The sequence below is a fragment of the Canis lupus genome, chromosome 5 (genome assembly GCF_011100685.1).
Source record: "Canis lupus familiaris isolate Mischka breed German Shepherd chromosome 5, alternate assembly UU_Cfam_GSD_1.0, whole genome shotgun sequence".
NCBI lineage: Eukaryota > Metazoa > Chordata > Mammalia > Carnivora > Canidae > Canis > Canis lupus.
In genome coordinates this window covers 42,345,534-42,357,842 of record NC_049226.1, presented here as the reverse complement: position 1 = coordinate 42,357,842, position 12,309 = coordinate 42,345,534, and the positions used below count along the sequence as shown (strand labels likewise).

General features: G+C 42.1%; 1 pseudogene; it reads right to left on the bottom strand.

Moving 5' to 3' along the window:
- Positions 1-225: 225 nt before the first annotated feature.
- LOC100684203 lies at positions 226-2,391 on the bottom strand (annotated as a pseudogene).
- Between the last annotated feature and the right edge of the window lie 9,918 nt (positions 2,392-12,309).

The window sequence follows — 12,309 nt, the reverse complement described above, 5'->3', positions numbered from 1 at the left end:
CGCTGTGTGGCTTTCTTTCTTTCTTTCTTTCTTTCTTCTTTCTTTCTTTCTTTTTTTTAATAAACATTTGGAATTTTATTTAAAAAAAAATCACAACCATGAACATTGTTACAGTTAGAGGCCCTCTTGGTTCTCCACAATGATACTGAGCATGCTCACAAGGGGTTCCCATTGTTTAGTCTTTAAACAACCATCTTTAAAAGAAGGAAAAAAAACTCGGCACACTACCATTTAACTTGTTTTAATGTTTCTTCACAAATGGTGAAAAATACTAAAGTACAGACAAGGAATAATCATAATGTTGTGGCCAACATTATAAATATGGAATTATAAATTTAAAACATTTTCTGGTTTAAAAAATAAATCTGGTAGTCATGGCAGCCCTGCGGGGTCTCTGCGTCTAGTAGGGCGGGTCCCTGCGCCCCTGACGGTGCTCGCCTTTATCCATTTTTCCAGGTCCTCCACGCCCGCCTCTTCTTCCTCCCATCTGTTCCATCAAAGGTTCAGGGGGCCCACCAGGACCGCCTCGTCTTCCTCCGCCAAAGCCACCTCGGTCCATGCCCCGGCCACCACGGAAGCCCCCTCTGTCTCCACCGCGGCCACCTCTGAACATCCCACCGGGACCACCGCGGTCCATGAGGCCACCTCTTCCTCCCCGCAGGCCACCAGGGCCGCCTCTGCCACGGTCACCGCCCGGGGGCGGGAAGGGTGGTGGAAGGAAGCCTTCGGGCTTCGGGGCCTTACACTGGTTGCATTATGTTCTCCAGGTGAAGTTCCGGTTTCCACACCCCGAATTGGGGCACTGCCAGTCCCCAGCTCGGAGCTGGACATTTCCTCCTCCGGATGGGTTCCCTCGGGAACCCCGGGGTCCTCTTGGCGGAAAGCCACCTCTGTCTCCTCCACGGCCTCCCATGCGACCCATGGGGCCCCCTGGACCTCCACGGAGTGGTGGTGGCATCCCTCTGCCCTCATGGGGAGGCATACCACCCCGCATGCTGTTCATCGGAGGTTTCTTCCGAGCAAGAGAAACCTTAAGTTTGCTTCCTTGAAAATCTTTCCCAGCAAACCACTCCACAGCAGCCTTAGCAGTTGGTGGGTGTTCATAGGATACTGTAGCATCACCTTTGGGCTTTTCTATTTCCTTGTCCAAGTAGGTATGGATCATGGGTTGTCCGATTCTCTTGTTCATCTTAACAACTCCACACTGCTTAAAGAAGTCAGCCAGATCATCTAGAGTCACATTGTCATTTAAGCCTTGCACATAAATTACACTGTTGTCAGAGTCTTCATCTGGATCTACAGGTGGGCCTAGATCAAGATCTGGTCCTTCATCCATGGGTCCACCAGGCTTATTGAAGCCACCTCAGCTCTCCAGTGCTGCCCATTCCACCGTGTCCTCCTCCCCGCCCACCTCTGCTCATGCCTCCAGATCAAATCCCCCTCTTCCCCTGCCCCGGTTATCAGGGCCACTCATGCTCCAGTTCTCTCCTGGTCCAGAAAATCTTCCAGACTCCTGCCCATAAACACCCATGCTACTTGGGGTGGTCCTGTCGGAATGAACTCTGCTGCCCGTAGCTGCTGCTCTGTTGGCTATATTGACTTGGAGCCTGGCTGTAGTATCCAGTTTGGGGGGGATAACTAGTGGGCGGCTGCTGTCCATAGCTGCTTTGTTGACCATAGCTACTCTGCTGTCCATAGCTGCTCAGCTGCCCATAGGTGTTCTGCTGAGAGTAACTGCTCTGATCATAACTAGTCGGCTGTGTAGAGGAGTAGCTGGTAGGAGGATAAGATGGTGGTGCTGTGACTGGCTGCATGGGGTAGCTCCCAGGTACCTGGGGATAACTGTAGTTACTCTGTCCATATCCTAGGCTGGGCTGGTTGTAACCCCCTGTGCTAGATTGAGGTTGACTAGTCTCAGCGGGTTTGTTACCATCCTGTGGTCTTGCAGGTGCAGTGGCTGCTGGCTGCTGCCCATAGGCTGGGTAAGCAGGCTGAGTGCCATATGCAGACTGAGCTGCATAGGAGGCCTGGGTGGTAGTGACCGTAGCAGTGGTGGTATCATAAGCACCAGTGCCGTACCCCTGGACAGGCTGACTGTATGCCTGGGGGGCAGTTGGAGTAGTATAACCAGCGGGAGGCTGTCCATAAGAAGTTGCATAGGCGGTCTGCCCATAGGTCGCAGTGGTCTGAGCCTGGGTATAGCTGACATCAGTGGGCTGTCCATAGGTTCCATAACTCTGCTGCCCATATGCCTGGGTGGTCTGTGCATATCCTTGAGTTGGTTGGGCGGTGTATGCCCTGTAGCCCTGCTGGGCTGCAGCTTGGCTGTAGGTACTGTAATCCGTGGACACCATTTTCTCTCCTTCCCTCTCATTCTCTCAACATCCGTCTCCCTCTTGCTCACTGTGTGACTTTCAATAAGTCCTCTGCCTGTTTTCCCCATCTGTAAGATTCCTACAATGACCTCAGCCACATAAAACACTTAGAACAGTACATAGGAATTGATATGTCCTTCCTCCAATTGACAACCAAAGCACTTTCATATAGACACTTCTCTCATATAGACACTTCCACTCTGTTGCAGAAAATTGTCTCCAAAATCCATACCATATCCATTGCTCTTAACTGGCATGGACCTCCTTAAATTCAAGCATTTGTCTTATCTCTGAATCCTCTAAGGGCCTACCATAGGACTTGGTGCATAGTAGGGGTTGAGCAAATAAGCATACATTTTAAATTACATCCAATATATTTATTTAGCATTTACAACGTGCTGTTAGGTGCTAGGAATACACTGGTAAGAACAGTTGTGATCCTTCTTCCCTGAAAATAATAAGTAAAGACCCTGAAAAAAAGGGGTAGTGCTGTGAAGGAATGGAACAAAGTTCTGTAGGATCATGCAACAGAAGAAACTGACCTAGCCTGGGAACAATAGGAAAGGCTTTCTTGAAGAAATGAGACAAGCTGAGCTCTGAAGAAGGAGTAGAGGTTTGTAAGGTAAGGGGGACAAAATTTTCCTGAGAGAACAGCATGTGGTAAGACCCTGTGGCGGGAGGGAATTTGCTATCTGACATTGAGGAAAGGAAAGGAGCTCATGATGGTTGGAGGGGAGTGGTATGAGGTAGGGCTACAAGGTAGACAGAGACCACATCAAGTCAGCTGTGTTAAAGATACTGAACTTTTGGGACACCTGGGTGGCTCAGCGGTTGAGTGTCTGCCTTTGGCTCAGGGTGTAATCCCCGGGTCCTGGGATTGAGTCCCACATCAGGCTCCCTTCAAGGAGCCTGCTTCTCCCTCTGCCTGTGTCTCTGCCTCTCTCTTGGTGTCTTTAATGAATAAATAAATAAAATATTAAAGAAGATACTGGACTTTTCCTTGAAAAGACTGGAAAACTAATGAGAATTTTTATATAAGCAAGTAGCATCATTGGATTTGCATTTAGTAAAGGTTGCCTGGCTTCACATGGATGACCTTAGAGAACCATTTAGGAAGACATTGTAGTAATCTACATGATTGTATCTTAAAAGTATGGATATAAATAAATTGGTGAATTTGGGACATATTTAGATGATTGACTTTAACACTTGTACTCTAAGATGGAAATGCCCCTGAATGTTCTATGGCAGCATTTGGTCCTGAATCTTTGATCTTTTGCAACACACAGATATTTTGACTTAAAGGATACACTTCTACGGATGTACTTGGATTTTAGTGAAAGCTAAAAATGTTGTGGAGGAGTAAAGCATTACAGTAATTCAAAATAGCCACAGGTACTAAATCCTGTTTTAAAATGTGTTGCCTTGGGCAGCCCTGGTGGCTCAGCAGTTTAGTGCAGCCTTCAGCCCAGGGCGTGATCCTGGAGACCCGGGATCGTTCCTTGTCGGGCTCCCTGCATGGAGCCTGCTTCTCTCTCTCTCTCTCATAAATAAAAAATAAAATAAAATGTGTTGCCTATTTAAATTGTGACAGCTGTCTCCCAAGCAGTTCTACAACCAGTAGCATCAGCACTATCTGGAAAGTTCTTATAAGTGCAAATTCTTGAACCCCCACTCTAGATTTACTGCATCACCAACTCTGAGGTCGTGCTCTGTAATCTGAGATAAATAAGCAGGTAATTCTGATGCACGCTGAATTGGCACAGAGGAGCCATGAGACAAATTACACTCATTTCAAAACAGCTAAGACTCATTTTACCCTTCTCTCTTCCTCTCCAGGATGAAGTGACTGAAACAGATAAGTTTACATGGATAACATTGAATATATTCTAATTTGTGTCTTTTTTTGCTAGTCATGTGTAAAATCTGAGAATTACTTGAGACACATCTTACAACAAACAATGGCACAGCAGTTGGTAGAGATGCTACATTTAATCATTTGTTCCTTCTCTCTTTGAATACACATCTACTTTGTGGCCAATATGTGTCAAGTCCTGTGCCAGATCCTGGGGATGTGTCTGAGAACAAGACAGAAAGTCCTTGCCTACTCAGAGTTTTCCTTTGAGGAGCAAGACAATAAGCAAGCAAATGAACAAAATAATTTCAGATAGTTAATACATGTTACAAAGGAAGTCACATGGTGATTGGGTACAGGAAGGTCAGGAAGTATTTCTGAGGTCTGAAGGATGAGAGGAGCCAGTTAAAAAGGATCCAGAGGAATAGAATTCAAGAGAAAGAGTAGTAAACATGGTATAAAAAGACCTTAAGACCCAAACAAACTTGGCATGCTTCTGGAAAAGAAAAAAATGCCAGTGTGGCTAAAATATGGTGAATGAGGAGGATCCTAATGTGTCTCAGTTGAGTACTGCTTGTCTATAACAATAGAAATAATCTCTTAGATTTGGCCAGCTTTTTCAATTTGCAAAGCATTTTCAGATCCAGTAGATATTTGCAAATTCATCACTGAAATAGCTTTTTAAGAAAGAGATTGTGTTTATTAATTTTTGTATTTATTAATTTGAGAGAGAGAGCAGGAGCAGGGGCAGAGGGGGAGGGAGAAGCAGACTCCCACTGAACAGAGAACCTGATGTGGGGGGCTTGATCCCAGGAACCTGAAATTATGACCTGAGCCAAAGGCAGACACTCTACCTATCGAGCCATCCTGGTGCCCCTGAAATAGCTTTTTTATTTTTATTTTTTATTTTTTAAAAAGATTTTATTATTCATGAGACGCAGAGAGAAAGAGAAGCAGAGACATGGGCAGAGGGAGAAGCAGGCTCCCTGTGGGGAACTCGATGTGGGACTCAATATTAGGACCCCAGGATCATGCCCTGAGCCAAAGGGAAACATTCTTCCACTGAGCCACCTAGGCGCCCAAGATTTTATTTTTTTTAAGTAATCCCTACACCCAACAGGGAGCTTGAACCCACAACTTCAAGATCAAGAATTGCACATTCCACCAACTGAGCCAGCTATCTGCCCCTCACTGAAATAGTTTTACCAAGTGAAGTGACTTAAAGGAATAGTAGAAAAATAATAATGGAAAAAAAAAAAAGGAAAGGAATAGTAGATAATATTGAGAAAAAACAATGTTGGGCACTTGTGTAGGCATTATCCACACACTCCACTTCTATTTGGAGATCCATGTGGTTCTGGGGAAACTGACTTGGAGATCTGAGCAAGTGACCCAGGGAATGCCGTCACTATTCCCTTCTAGACACGTCGGGCATATGACATAGGCTGAGCCAATTAGTGGAAAGCTCAGGACTCCTACTACCACTCTTCCTGCTGCGTTGATCAGGGAAGCTTATAGCTTCTGGCAATCACTATGGAATGCCGAGGGGCGCAAGGTTTAGGATGAAGCTGACATCTCAAAATATGGAGAAGAGAGTCAAAGAAATCAGTCATATGTATCTTTGAATTACTGAATCCAGTCTTACTTGCAATAATCCTGCCTCTAGACGTTTTGCCAAAAAGTATGAGCCAAAAAGTTCCCTTGATTGTTGCAACTTTTGTTTAAGTTCCCACAGTGTTTTCTCTGATATGTAGCTGCAAGCATCTGGATACAGCACTTTAACGGCTCCCACAAAAATCCTTCAAGGCAGATTTTATTGTGGGAAGTATAGGGACTATTCATAAATATCGCATTTATTTCCTTCCATCCTCTTTTGAAGTTAGGTGCGACTATGTGACTTCATTGGCCAATGAAACACAAGTAAAAGTGGCATGTTTTGCTCTTGGGGTGGGGATGTTAAGAGCCATTGTGCAATTCCTCCTCTGGCAGGGTGATCATGGAAGAGGTAATTGAGATGGAGCCTCTATCAGCATGAGTCCCTGACTTGAGTGGGCCAAGCACTCCTCTTGGACATGCAGCTATGTAACAATTGACTGTTTATTACCTCACAATTTCCATGGATCAGGAATTTTGTCGCAGCAGAACTGGGTAGGTCTACCTCAAGTCTTTCCACAAGACTGTAATCAAGATGTTGTACAGAGCTGTGGTCTCCTCTGAAGGCTTGACAGGCAGACAGTTGGCTTCCAAGCTCATTCATGTGGTTTTTGGAAGGATTCAGGACCTACTCATAGGCTTCAGGACCTCAGCACTTGCTGATTATCGGCTAGAGATCTCCCTCAGTTCCTTGCCATTGGGGCCTCTCCATAAGGCCACTGATACCATGCCAAATGGATTGAGAAAGAGAGAGAGAGAGAGAGAGAGAGAAGAAAAAATACTGAAATCCTAGTTTTTTGTAACCTAGGTCCAGCCCATACCCACAAGCAGGGATTTTCAAAAGTATGACTCCCAGAAGGCAGGGCTTGCTGGGAGCCATTTTAGAGGCTGCCTACCACAATAGTGAGAAATAAACTTTCGTTAGGCCACTGAGATTTGGGGGTTGATTATTGCCACAGCTTAACCTAGCCTACCCTTGTTTGACACATTTTTATTATCCATTGTTCAGAAGAGGAAATTGATGCTCAGAGAGATGTAGGTGCTTGGCCAAAGATACTCAGCTAGTTATTGGCAGAACTAGGATTGAAATCTTTATCTGTTTGATTCCAGAGCCTGAACTTACATTCACTGTGTACACTGGGCAAGTGGGAAATGTGGGGACCAAAAAAGGCCTTCAATTTCCATCAGAAGGACAGTAACAACCCTCCATAGCAGCTGGGGTGTACTGAGCATGTGGGTGAAAGTGTGAGAAGAAAGAATCCAGACAAAATATACCCTACTACCTTGTAATCTGCTTTCCAACAGTTCTTTATTTCCTACAATATAGTGATCTGAGTTACTGGCTCCAATGCACCTTAGATTCCCAGATTTACCATCCTTCTTCCATCACTTTATCAGGCCCAAGTTTCTACCCATAGTGACATGCAGAATTGATTTGTTTGGTTGTTTGTTTGGAAGATGGACAGAATTTAAGATGATTTGTCTGAGACAATTTTGTCAACCCCTTCCTGTTACTGATGAGTCCATGAAGGCCAGAAAGGAGCTGTAACTTGCCCAAGGTCACATAGCACACTAGTGGCAGAGATAGGAATATGATCTCTATTGCCAGAATCCAGTTCAAGCTTCTTTTGATGCTAGTACATGCCAACATCATAAGAGATCCTACAAAGCAGAATGACCTTTATATGTTAACAGTGCAAGCTCATCCCAACAAGCTTCACATTGTATAGAGCTAGGTCAGTCAAGAGCTTTCCTAGCTGTCTTCTGGAGGATCTACTATCCTTTCCTTCCACTTCTACTTTTAAAGTTCCAAAAGGTTAATTGGTCCCTTTAATTCCTTGCACCCATACTCTATTTCCATTCTAGGGTGCATCTAATTCTTTTTTTTTTTTTTTATTTCGGTTAACATACAATGTTTTATTAGTTTCAGGTGTACAATATAGTAATTCAACAGTACCATATATCACCCTGTGTTCATCATGACAAGTGAACTCCTTAATCCTTATCAACTATTTAGCACATCCCCCACCCTACCCCCTCTGGTAACCATTAGATTGTTCTTTTTTTTTTTTTAAGATTTTATTTGTTTATTTATTTATGAGAAACATACAGAGAGGCAGAGACACAGGAGGAGGGAGAAGCAGGCTCCCTGCAAGGAGCCCAATGGGGGACTCAGTCCCAGGACCCCAGGATCACGACTGGAGCCAAAGGCAGATGCTCAACCACTGAGCCACCCAGTAGCCCTGATTGTTCTCTATTATTATGTCTATTTCTTACTTTGCCTCTTCCCGCCCCATCTCTCTCTCACTCACTTTTTCCCCTTTGCTTATCTGTTTTGTTTCTTAAATTCCACATGAGTGAAATCATATAGTATTTGTCTTTCTCTGCTGGCTTACTTTGTTTAGCATTATACTCTCTAGCTCCACCCAGGTCGTTGCAAATGGCAAGATTTCAGTCTTTATAATGGCTGAATAGTATTCATTGTTTATCTTCTTTATCCATTCATCAATCGATGGACACCTGGGTTGCTTCCATATCTTGGCTATTATAAATAATGCTGGGATCCCTGGGTGGCGCAGCGGTTTAGCGCCTGCCTTTGGCCCAGGGCGCGATCCTGGGGACCCGGGATCGAATCCCACGTAGGGCTCCCGGTGCATGGAGCCTGCTTCTCCCTCTGCCTATGTCTCTGCCTCTCTCTCTCTCTCTGTGACTATCATAAATAAATAAAAATTAAAAAAAATAATGCTGCTATAGACATCTGGGTGCCTGTATCCCTTTTGAATTAGTGTTCTTGTATTCTTTGGGTAAATATCCAGCAGTGTGATTGCTGGATTGTAAGGTAGTTCTATTTTTAATTTTTTGAGGAACCTCCATACTGTTTTCTACTATGACTGCACCAGTTTGTATTCCAACCAACAGGGCACAGGTTTACTTTTTCTCTGCATCCTTGCCAACACCTGTTGTTTCTTGTGTTGTTGATTTTAGCCTTTCTGATAGGTATGGTGATATCTTGTTGGAGTTTTGATTTGCATTTCCCTGATGATAAATGATGATGAGCATCTTTTCATATGTCTGTTGGCTTTCTGGATGTCTTCTTGGGAGAAAAGTCTGTTCATGTCCTCTGCCCATTTTTAAATTAGATTATTTGTTTGGGTGTTGAGTTGTATCAGTTGTTTTTTGTTGTTATTGTTGTTTTTTAAAGATTGATTTATTTGGTGGGGGTGGGGATAGAAGGAAAGAGAGAGAGAGAAGCCCTAGCAGACTCCTCACTGAGCTTGGAGCCCATCTTTGGGGCCCAGTCCCATGAACCAAGATCACAACCTGAGCAGAAACTGAGAGCCAGATGCCCAAACAACTGTACCACCCAGCAGTCCCAAGTTGTACCAGTTCTTTACATATTTTGTAGCCCTTTATTGGGTATGTCATTTGCAAATATCTTCTCCCATTCAGTAGGTTGTCTTTTAGTTTTGTTGATTGTTTCCTTGCTGTGCAGAGCTTTTTATTTTGGGGTAGTACCAATAATTTATTTTTGTTTTATTTCCCTTGCCTCAGAAGACATATCTTGAAAGAAGTTGCTACAGCTGATGTCAAAGAAGTTGCTGCCTGTATTCCCTTCTAGGATTTTTATGGTTTCAGGTCTTACATTTAGGTCTTTAATCCATGTTGACTTTATTTTTGTGTATGGTGTAAGAAAGTGGTCCAGTTTGATTCCTTTGCATGTTGCTGTCCAGTTTTCCCAACATCATTTGTTGAAGAGTGTGTTTTTCCCATTGGATATTCATTCTCCCTTTGTTGGAGATTAATTGACCATATAGTTGTGAGTTTATTTCTGGATTTTCTATTCTGTTCTGTTGATCTATGTGTCTATTTTTGTGCCAGTACCATGCTTTTTGATGACTATAGCTTTTAAATATAACTTGAAGTCCAGAACTGTGTTGCCTCCAGCTTTGGTTTTCTTTCTCTTTCTTTTAAAAAATATTTTATTTATTTATTCATGACACACACACACACACACACACACACACAGAGAGAGAAAGAGAAAGAGAGAGAGAGAGAGACAGGCAGAGGGAGAAGCAGGCTCCCTGTAAGGAGTCCGATGTGGGACTTGATCCTGGATTCCAGGATCACGCCCTGAGCCAACCACCAACCCACCCAGGCGTCCCAAAACTTTTGTTTTTAAATTGAGATATAATCCACAAAAAAATTCCACAAATTTAAAGTTTGATAGAAATTTGGTAAAACATTTTGACTTATGTACCCACCTATGGAATCATCACCTCAATGAAGAGAGAAAATCTATCAATTACCTTTTGTAATCTCTTTCCCCGCCCCACATCTCCCAATTCCCTGGCAACCACTAATTAGCTTCAATCACAATAGATTAGTTTGTATTTCCTAGAATTTTATATGAACATAATCATGCCATACATATTCTTTTTTGTCGAGTTAATTTTATTCACCATAATTACTTTAAGACTTATCCATGTTTTGGGATGCCTGGGTAGCTCAGCAGTTTAGTGCTTGCCTTCGACCCAGAGCATTGGTCCTGGAGTTCCAGGATCAAGTCCCACATCCGGCTCCTTGCATGGAGAAGCAGGCACCCTCTCCCTCTGCCTGTGTCTCTACCTCTCTCTCTGTGTCTCTCATGAATAAATAAATAAAATCTTAAAAAAAAAAGACTTAATCCATGTTTTATATTTGTCATTAGTTTGCTCATTTTTAATTGCTAAGCAATATTCTATTATATGGATGTACCACAATTTAGGTAGTACACAATGTAGTCACATGTTAGTGGATACATTTGGGTTATTTCCACTTTTGAGCTATTACAAATAAAGTTTTTATGAACATCCATGTGCAAATTTTCATATGAACATATTTCTTTCCTCCTGGTTGTGGAATGAATGGATAGTATGATAGTTGTATGTTTAACTTTTTAAGAAACTGCCAGAATATTTTCTAAAGTGTTTGTACAATTTTTCATCTCTACCAGCAGTGTATGAGAATTCCAGTTCCTCTACATCATGTCAACATTTGCTATGGCCAGTCTTCTTAATTTTAGCCAATTTAGTGGTTATAAAGTGATATCTAATTATGGATTTATTTTCCATCTCCCTGATGACTAATGATGTTTAGCATCTTTTCGTGTGCTTATTACCATCTATATATCTTCATGAATGAAATATCTGTTTCAATAATCACCATTGCTTTAATGGCCCCTGCACATTTTGATACGTTGTATTTCAATTTTCATTCATGTCAGAATATTTCTCATTTTTCTCTTGATTTATTCTTTGATCCATGGATTATTTAGAAGTGTTTTTTGGGGCAGCCCCGGTGGCGCAGCGGTTTAGTGCTGCCTGCAGCCTGGGGTGTGATCCTGGGGACCCGGGATCGAGTCCCACATCGGGCTTCCTGCATGGGGCCTGCTTCTCCCTCTGCCTGTGTCTCTGCCTCTCTCTCACTCTCTGAATGAATAAATAATAATATTTATTAATATTTAATATTATAATATTATTATATATAATATAATATATTATATATTATATTATATAATTATTTAATATTATAATTAATATTAATGTTTAATAATATTATTAATAATTAATAATAAATAAATCTTTAAAAAAAGAAGTGTCTTTTGGTTACAAACACCTGGAGATTTTTCAGAGTTCTTCCAGTCCTTGATTTCTAATTTAACTCCACTATGGTCAAAAACCATACTTTTTTATGACTTGAATTATTTTAAATGTGTTGAAGTTTATTTTATGGCCCAGAATATGGCCTATCTTGATAAATGTTCCAGGTGCACTGGAAAAGAATGCATACATTACTGCTGGTATGTAGAGTGTTATAAAAATGTTAATGAGGTCAACTTGGTTGACAGTATTGTTCAAGTCTTTCATATCCTTAGTGGTTTTCTGTCTACTTATTCTATCAGTTTTTGATAGATATTTAAAAATCTCTGACAATGATTGTGAATTTCTCCTTGAAGCTTTATGTATTATAAATCTGTTTTCTTTTATTCTATTTTTTTTAATTTTTTTTATTTATTTATTTATTTATTTATTTATTTATTTATTTATTTATTTATTTATGATAGTCACAGAGAGAGAGAGAGAGGCAGAGACACAGGCAGAGGGAGAAGCAGGCTCCATGCACCGGGAGCCTGATGTGGGATTCGATCCCGGGTCTCCAGGATCGCGCCCCGGGCCAAAGGCAGGCGCCAAACCGCTGCGCCACCCAGGGATCCCTCTTTTATTCTATTTTTACAGTCATTTAAAAAAATACATAATTCATTTAGTGAAATTCACCATTTTAAAGTGTATTTAGTGTATTCAGTGGGTTTTAGTATGTTCACTGTGTTGCACAACCATCACCCCTATTTAATTCCAGAGTGTTTCTATCATCCCAAAAAGAAACCCC